Here is a 7894-nt window from a genome sequence, read left to right on the forward strand (position 1 = left end):
TCACTCAGTGAAGCAGTGGGCAGCCCACTAAGCAGGCGCCCGGGGAGCAGTGTGTAGGGACGGTACCTTGCTCAGGGGTACCTCAGGGTAGCCGTTAAGTGGATTCGAACCGCCGACCTTCCGATCATGGGGCGACCACTTTACCTACTGAGCTATCCCTGCCCTTTTGTTCTAATTTTAAAGAATTCTTTAGACCATTAATTTTTCTTTCTGCAGTTTTTATTGTATGAGTCAGTTATTATTTCCCCCAAGTTTTCTATACCTCATTTGCATCTTCTGAACAAGCTGCTCCAGGCTTGTTTAATCATATCAGCTTTAACTATGTCTAATACATCTTGTTATCCTGCTAGTTCTGACGTCTTTCTCAATGATATTTCTATTTTCTACATCTAAAAAAATGGCAGATGATCATTTATATCATTCATGGTTATACCCCTGAGAATTTTCTCAACTACATCATATGAGAATATATTATCTATGACAGCATCGTTTACTTCTATCCTAGTTGGATGTGAAATTGTAGGAAACAAACTTATGCAAAACATTATGTTATTAAATTCTTCAGCTTGTGTGTGTCCTTAATGATTGAGTAAATCATCATCGAATCGCCAGAGAAAAAGAGCATCTTATTATTGCATATAATGTCACATAAACCTATAATTTTGTCTATAAAAACTTGCACACAAGCTCCAGGGGATCTGTATATACAGCTTGATAGGTTTGTAGCTTGAACCTATTCGCTGGAACGTTAAGACAATATAATTACACTGCAAGCAAGACGCAAGTAGGCAAACTTCTTCATGGTACTCGTGCACGGGAGAGAACCGGACAGAGCGCCGTTCCTTCGCTTGACCCCAGTAGCTCTCGTCCGTTCTCCCATACACTGTCCTTTTATTGAGGTTACATGAATATGCATAAGTTCATTAACATATGACGTCTACATACAAACAAAGAGTACCTTGCCTGTGTGTGTGTGTGTGTGTGTGTGTGTGTGTGTGTGTGTGGACTGCTGATCAAAGGGTCAAACATCCTTGGTCAGGAAGAGGGTAGCCTCCCCCTCACCCTAGATGGTTCATCCTAGATAACACGGTGAGGAAGTCCTGCAGTTCATCTAAACAAAGAGCACTTAGACTAGAACAGACGCAACTACGTTAATCCTACCATAAAATAATAAGACACGGTATGACCTCTCATGCTCCCAAAGTGCTGTCTAATACACACAAAGTTTGCAGACTATCAAGGATCAAAACCTCTACCAATCTACAACTAATTACAAAACTCTAAGCATATATAAGTAAATATTTCTAAGCATAAATGACAATCAACAATACAAACTCTAACACAGCTTAGCATTGTTTTACTTCTCCAGCTTAAGTTCTGCAGTTACACATTCCACCAGATTTCCATTAAATATCATTTTTATCAACAGTTTTGCTTTGCAATGAATTTATATATAACACAACCCCTCTTCCCCTTACATTAATTAACAGTTAACAGTTCTGAATACTTGAAAACTTCTTGCTGAGACTCCATGACTCCCAGATGTAGAAGAACAATGGATGATGACACCTTAGAGACTCTCAGGGGAGGTGTGTGTCTAGCTGACGGCAGCCTCAATATCCACATCCAGCGCAGGCGGGGTTGGCACATATCTCACACTCATTCATATTTATAACCACTAGACAGTGCAAGAAAAAACATAACAACAACTTCAGTGATTATTTTAATAATCCCAATTAGAAAAAAACATTCCTTATTTTACCCAATGGCCTGCTTTCCATTTTGAAAAATTACTCCTAATAGTGATAATTGGATGTTATTACAGCAACAAGTGTCTTTTCTGATGACTTTTCTGCAAAGCCTGGTGTTATTCTTCCAGGCATTTTGTGGTGCAGCACTTGCTGGATGTGTCTATTACAATGTGAAAACATTGGATTCTATGAATCCATTTGAGCAACTCAACTAAACTTTATGCTTGTTGTCTGTGTCTTTAATCTTGAGTCCTACAGAGTGTTTGTCTGAGTAATAAAACTAAAGATTAGATGGAAGAGCCTGTGCGTAATTGTTTGCTGTTTAAATTTGGCAAAAGGATACTGAGACTGGCTCAGCAACTGGAGTTCAGGTGGTTGAGCAAGTCATTCATATAAAAGGGAAAGGCTAATGTGTGGGAACACATAAAACATCCAGCAAAACCAGCATACAACAAAGCCTAAAAACAGGGGGAAACAACTAACCAACAAACTGTCACGCAACATTTCACATGCAGATTGACATATGAGCTTTAGAGGTGCTCCAAGACATATTTTGATATATTAAATAGTGAATTTGCCACTGCTTCGAGTGTGTGGGAAACTAATTGGCTTCTCTAGTTAAAATGCCAGTGACATTCTCATGTAACAATGCATGCAACAAATACCATCTACCATTCCCACAATAATAGTAGTAAAGGTGTATTAACCCTCTGAGTCTAATAGCAAACAAATGTTACATTTGCAAAAAGGTTTGAAGGAAAGCATCTTGTCTGTTTCAGGAAATTTTGCTTACACATTCTGTAAAATTAATGGCAACATATGGCATCTATGACAACTGGAATTTGTCCATTTTTGGACTGAAACTTATTATGCTTAATTGAGCTTGGGACCAGCTATTATAGATTGAATAGAGAGTTGGTAAACAAACTGATTTACAGACTAAAACACTGTTATTGCTTTTGTCCTTAAAAAATGATTGCAATATATTACACAAGACTGCTGTTGCATAATAACACATAACACACTGTTTGTTTTTGGTTTGGGATCTTGCTTTAAGTCATTAACACTGGTTGCTCAGAGTGTGCCCAATGAGCTACTTGCATAATTTCTTATGCATGCAATACCCTTTGCAGTAAGCTGTGGAGAAATAACGATGTGACAGGAACACACTGTAATACCGTAATGTGTTTGTGACCAAAATAATCTGATCTCCCTTTGGGCTCTCCTTACTTAGACTTGAGAAAACGGCTACTTCTTCATCCTTTTGGCACACTGGTCGAAACACCTGCGGCACAAGAGGGTTGGCACACACAGTCTTGAAAGTGTGTGCGTCAGAGTGAGAACCAAGATTTTCATCTAATTCCATGATTTTCTTGAGCTGCTTCACAGCCTCCAGTGGGAAGCTTTTGTCTCCAACCTGTGGGGAGAGGGACAAGAAGTTTCCATCTGGGCCAGTAAAAGTTTTGTTAATGTCGTGTCAAAAAGCCGAAATTTTCATTGTATTCGCAGAGATTAATCAGAGGAAAGGACAGGACAGTCATGTCATGTGTACTTTTGAAGGACACACTGAACATAAGTGGGTTGAGTGATTTCCTTGAAGTTAATGTTTTATGTAAGAAGATAGCCTGAATATATCAACCATAAGCTACTGTGCCAGAAATGCATCGAAATATACAAAAAACACCAAAGAGACTTTAAAAATGAGCCTTGGATCTATAATACTTCCAAAAACAAATGATACTTACTCTGACCCATAGTCCTTGAGGTACACCGCACACACATCCCACCAAAAAAAGAGCAAAGAGGACTCTCATTTTTCAAGATGATGTGAAGATGCCTTTCGATTTATGATTTTCTTCTGTGGTTGATGATGTTGAGACACTAGAGCTGGAAAAGGTGAACCGACCAAGAAACAGTGAAATGGAAAGACTTTTATAGATATTTTCAAAAATTAGGGAGGAGACTTGTAAACACAATACAAACAATGGGTGGGGGACAGTAGCAGGTGGGAGAGTCTGAACTACACTTTTTTGCCATTATAAAGTGATAAAATGAAGGCATTCGACAACCAGTTGTGAGTTCAAGCATGTTGGATCTGCTTTTTCCTTTATAAACACCGTCATGTAATCTGTTTATAACAACTACCTGTGTTATTACCTCCGTCGGCACAATATTTTATGTTTTGTGACTTTTCACACCACGCATCTGATATCTCAGTACCAGCTAATAAATCTCATCCCTCGTCAGTGCTGTCTGATAAAGAAGCAGCTATGTATGTACACATGTGTAAATTACGACATTTTACAAACTGGCAACAGATGGGAATCACTGGAAAACAGATAAGCATATTTGATCTGAAACGGCACTGTTTTGAAGTCTGGCAGTCAAATCTGTGAGAGTCTGAGAGACAATTCTGAGAGCTGCCATCAACAATGAATTATAACTGTCTTTGTAAACTTTATTTCATAAAATCAAACCTATATCTAGTTTTATATGTTTTACTTTTGCTGGATTAAAAGCTTAAACCTTTTCTACTTTTTATTACCTTGAGAAAGATCACAGTTTGAAGGCTTAAGATTGAACTGTATGTGATTGGGGACGACCCATGAGTGAGAACCCAAAAAGTCGAATGTTATTCATGTTCATTGATCAATGCTCATGGCAATTTACATATTAATGATTGAGAAAATGACCTCACAGCCCACTGTTGGCCAGTGGTGCTAGTTTGTAGTCATTGTGCAAATGTACTGTTTAAAAGGTTGGGGGAGCCTGCAGTCAGCTGAGATTGAAGAAGTCACTTGGATGAGTGAAGAAATGTTTCCCCCAGTGAAAATGCTACCTCCAGATGAACAGAATCAGCTTTTTGGGATTTCCTTACCTGGACGATTGAGCATGCATTGAGAGACTAAATGAATAAAAGCAGTGCATCAAAGTTAAAGTCCTTGAAACAGCTTATTAAAAGAAGCTGAAATTCTCTATTCAGCAAAATCTGTCTTGGTTTGACTTTGATACTCTAGAAGCCAATTAAAACTCCTAATGAGCAAATATGCTTCTAAGTATAAGGGGAAAAAAATACAAAGTTCACAAAATAAATTAAATACAATTTTTTAGCATTACAAAAAAATACATTAAAAATAAAATATAAATCAAGGAAAATCAAAAGAAGTCAATGCACATTTGATTCAGTGTTAATATTTGTTAGATAATTTGATATTTAGCAGCAAAAAAGAAAATCCAGGATGGCTCAAAACGTGCAGAAAAGCAGATGTTTTCATTTAAGTTTTATTTAATGTATGATTAGGGATTAAAAGAGAAGCCATCAATAAATTTGTTGTAAAGGGGCTTTTAGGGCAATATTTAAATTACAGCTAAATTAATGTAAAATTAGGATTTGAAGACAAAACAGGCTTTACAGTTCTGACAAAGCATCTTGGATGAGAAAAGTCTTCATGAAGTTTACAGAACTATAGGTGGTTTTTTCTCTTTAAGAATTACCTGATCAGTCGAATGTTGCCCTTTTTAATGTTTTTGAGGAAAAAAAATAAAACAACAAACAAAAGGGAACAAAAGGATGCCACTGTCACGGTCTGGCTGGCAGACCGTGGGGATGTGGGGAAAGGAGGACCCAAAACGCAGACTCTGCGATGCAAACAGTGCTCTTTATTTACAGTGGAAAGCTGTAAACACAATAACTCCCCGTTGCTCCCTCGAACCCCGTGCGCGTGCTTCCCTCCGATATCTGTGCTCGTGCTCCCCGCTGTTGTGTTTCCGCACCCCCGTGCGTGCTGCCTCTCCGGACCACTCCTCCTCCTGTAGGGAAACCAGAGACGCAGCCGTCAACACTAACCCTCGGCGGGCATATACGCACAGCACAGACCTACGCTAACACACACTGACTTGGTAAGATAACTCAATGATCCCGCGTCGGTGGGAGCTCCAAGACTCTCCTAAGTAGCTCCCCCGACGAGCCCTGATCAGCGGCAGGTGTGTGGCTTCGGGTGTGGCCAGTCCCTCCGCAGGGGCACACCCCTCAGGCCTGCAGGTGGCCGAGCTCCATCCTCCAGGCACACCCGCAGACATACACACCCATACCTCGCCTAAACATATGAGTGGGACACAGACTAACACAGCACAGAGAAACACACATATGTACACGCACAGAGAAGGAGAAACGACACCAAAAATACATAATAATACGCAGGTCCATGACTGCCCAGGGATCCTGGGTCGCCCAGTCCCAGGACCCTGACAGTACCCCCCCTCTAAGGGTCGGCTCCCGACGACCCAAAAACACAAACCAAAAACAGTACAACCAACCCAGGGCGGGCGGCGGGAGGTCCAGGACGGAGGGCAGAACCAAAACAAGCAAAAACCCCCAAAGAAAACAACCCCCCCAAGGTCACAGTCCCAGAGTCCGACCGCGCATCCCGCAGCGGAGCAACAAAAAGAAAAAACGCCACAAAACAGTCTCAGGCGGCCCATCAACATAACAAAAGAGTTCAGGGGGCCTACCTCGAGCCCAACGGCGGCGACATAGCAGCTCCGGCGGACGGCCCCGGGTCCGGCAGCAGCAGCAAAACAGTTCAGGGGGCCTGCCACGGGTCCGGTGGCAGCGGAACGGTTCTGGTGGCCTGCCACCGGTCCGGTGGCAGCGGCGCTGCTCCTCCGGCGGCCTGCCACGGGTCCGGTGGCGGCGGAACGGTTCTGGCGGCCTGCCACGGGTCCGGTGGCGGCGACGCTGCTCCTCCGGCGGCCTGCCACGGGTCCGGTGGCGGCGGAACGGTTCTGGTGGCCTGCCACGGGTCCGGTGGCGGCGGCGCTGCTCCGGTGAGCAACAGCGAGGCGTGGCACCAGGCCCATGACGCGCCGACCGCTGACGTGGACGCACCAGACGTAGAGGAGGCCGCGCTAGACGTGGAGGTCCCTCCGGTCCGCTGATCTCCGGCTCCGGCTGAGCGGGTCCCTCCTCGGCTGCTGGCAGCGAGAGCTCCTCCTCGGCTGCTGGCAGCGAGAGCTCCGGCTCGCAGAGCTCCCACTGGGGCCCGCAGAGCTCCCACTGGGGCCCGCAGAGCTCCCACTGGGGCAAGGCAGGTGCGGGTGGTGAGGTAGCGGCCAGTGAAGCAGACGGCTGAGGGGCGACTGCAGGCGGATGAGTCGACGGCTGCGCTTCAGCCACAGATGGATGGACCGGAGGCGACGATGGTGTGGCAGCCACTCCCGGTAGACTGGACAGCGATGCAGGGACAGATGGGTGAAATGATGGCAGAGGTGGTCCGGCCGGCATATCGACCTCCAACTGAGGATGAAGGTGAGAGGCTGACAGGACTGAAGACTGAGCCACCAGCTGGGCAGCAGGCTGAGGTGAGGGTGAGATGGCTACTATGAAGGGTGGAGAGGATGAAAATGTTACAGCTGGCCCAACAAATTCCAGGGGTCCAGAGGCAACTGAGACCTCCAGTTCGGTCTCTGGGGAAGCCCTGGGGAGAACCTCCGTCTCCATGCGGCCAGACTGAGCCAAAAAGTCATCTGGGTCTGTATGCTCAGAGCTCCCTAGCTCCCAGCTTACAGTCTCAGAGGGAATATTTGCCGGGTCTTTGGAGGTACAGCAAACAGTTTCTATTGTCGTGTTTACAGAAAGGGAATTTATAACACCGGCAGAGTCCATTTTACTCACTGTGGCATCCAGAGCCGCTGGTCCTGAGTCTTCGACCAGCACAGGAGTGAGTGTGGATGTGGGTGAACGCTGTTTGCGAGGACGCCTTCTCCTCCGTGAAGGCGGGGCCGGGTGTATGGAAACAGTCTTCTGCTGTTCATCTGGGTTGTGATTTTCAATGACATGATTAATAGACACAAACGAGTCGGGTTTACTCACTGCGGTGATGAGCGCTGTCGGTCCGTTGCCAGCTGACCGGGCTGAAACCGCAGGAGTAGGTTGAGGCGTAATGGAATGGCGGTGGAGAGTGCGGCATGCCTTCTGTAATGGCGGATCAAACGATTGTGCCGCGAGCATCGACGGGAAAGCCCTCCGCCGACGCGTGAAAAACCAAGCGGCAAGAGTCTCTAGGAGAGCAGCCGAACTGTCCATGCTCGGACCACCCAAGCCAAATAGTTCGAAACTCGAGCTCTCCCTTAAACTAGCGACC

General features: G+C 44.9%; 1 long non-coding RNA gene across 1 annotated transcript; it reads right to left on the bottom strand.

Moving 5' to 3' along the window:
• Window positions 1-1346: 1346 nt before the first annotated feature.
• Window positions 1347-3667, bottom strand: LOC309706105. The gene is made up of 3 exons (XR_014276678.1): window positions 3497-3667; window positions 2982-3168; window positions 1347-1678 (listed from the first exon to the last, which is right to left on the bottom strand). It is a non-coding gene; the product is annotated as an uncharacterized lncRNA (long non-coding RNA).
• Between the last annotated feature and the right edge of the window lie 4227 nt (window positions 3668-7894).

The sequence above is a fragment of the Aulonocara stuartgranti genome (genome assembly GCF_965226115.1).
Source record: "Aulonocara stuartgranti genome assembly, chromosome: 5".
NCBI lineage: Eukaryota > Metazoa > Chordata > Actinopteri > Cichliformes > Cichlidae > Aulonocara > Aulonocara stuartgranti.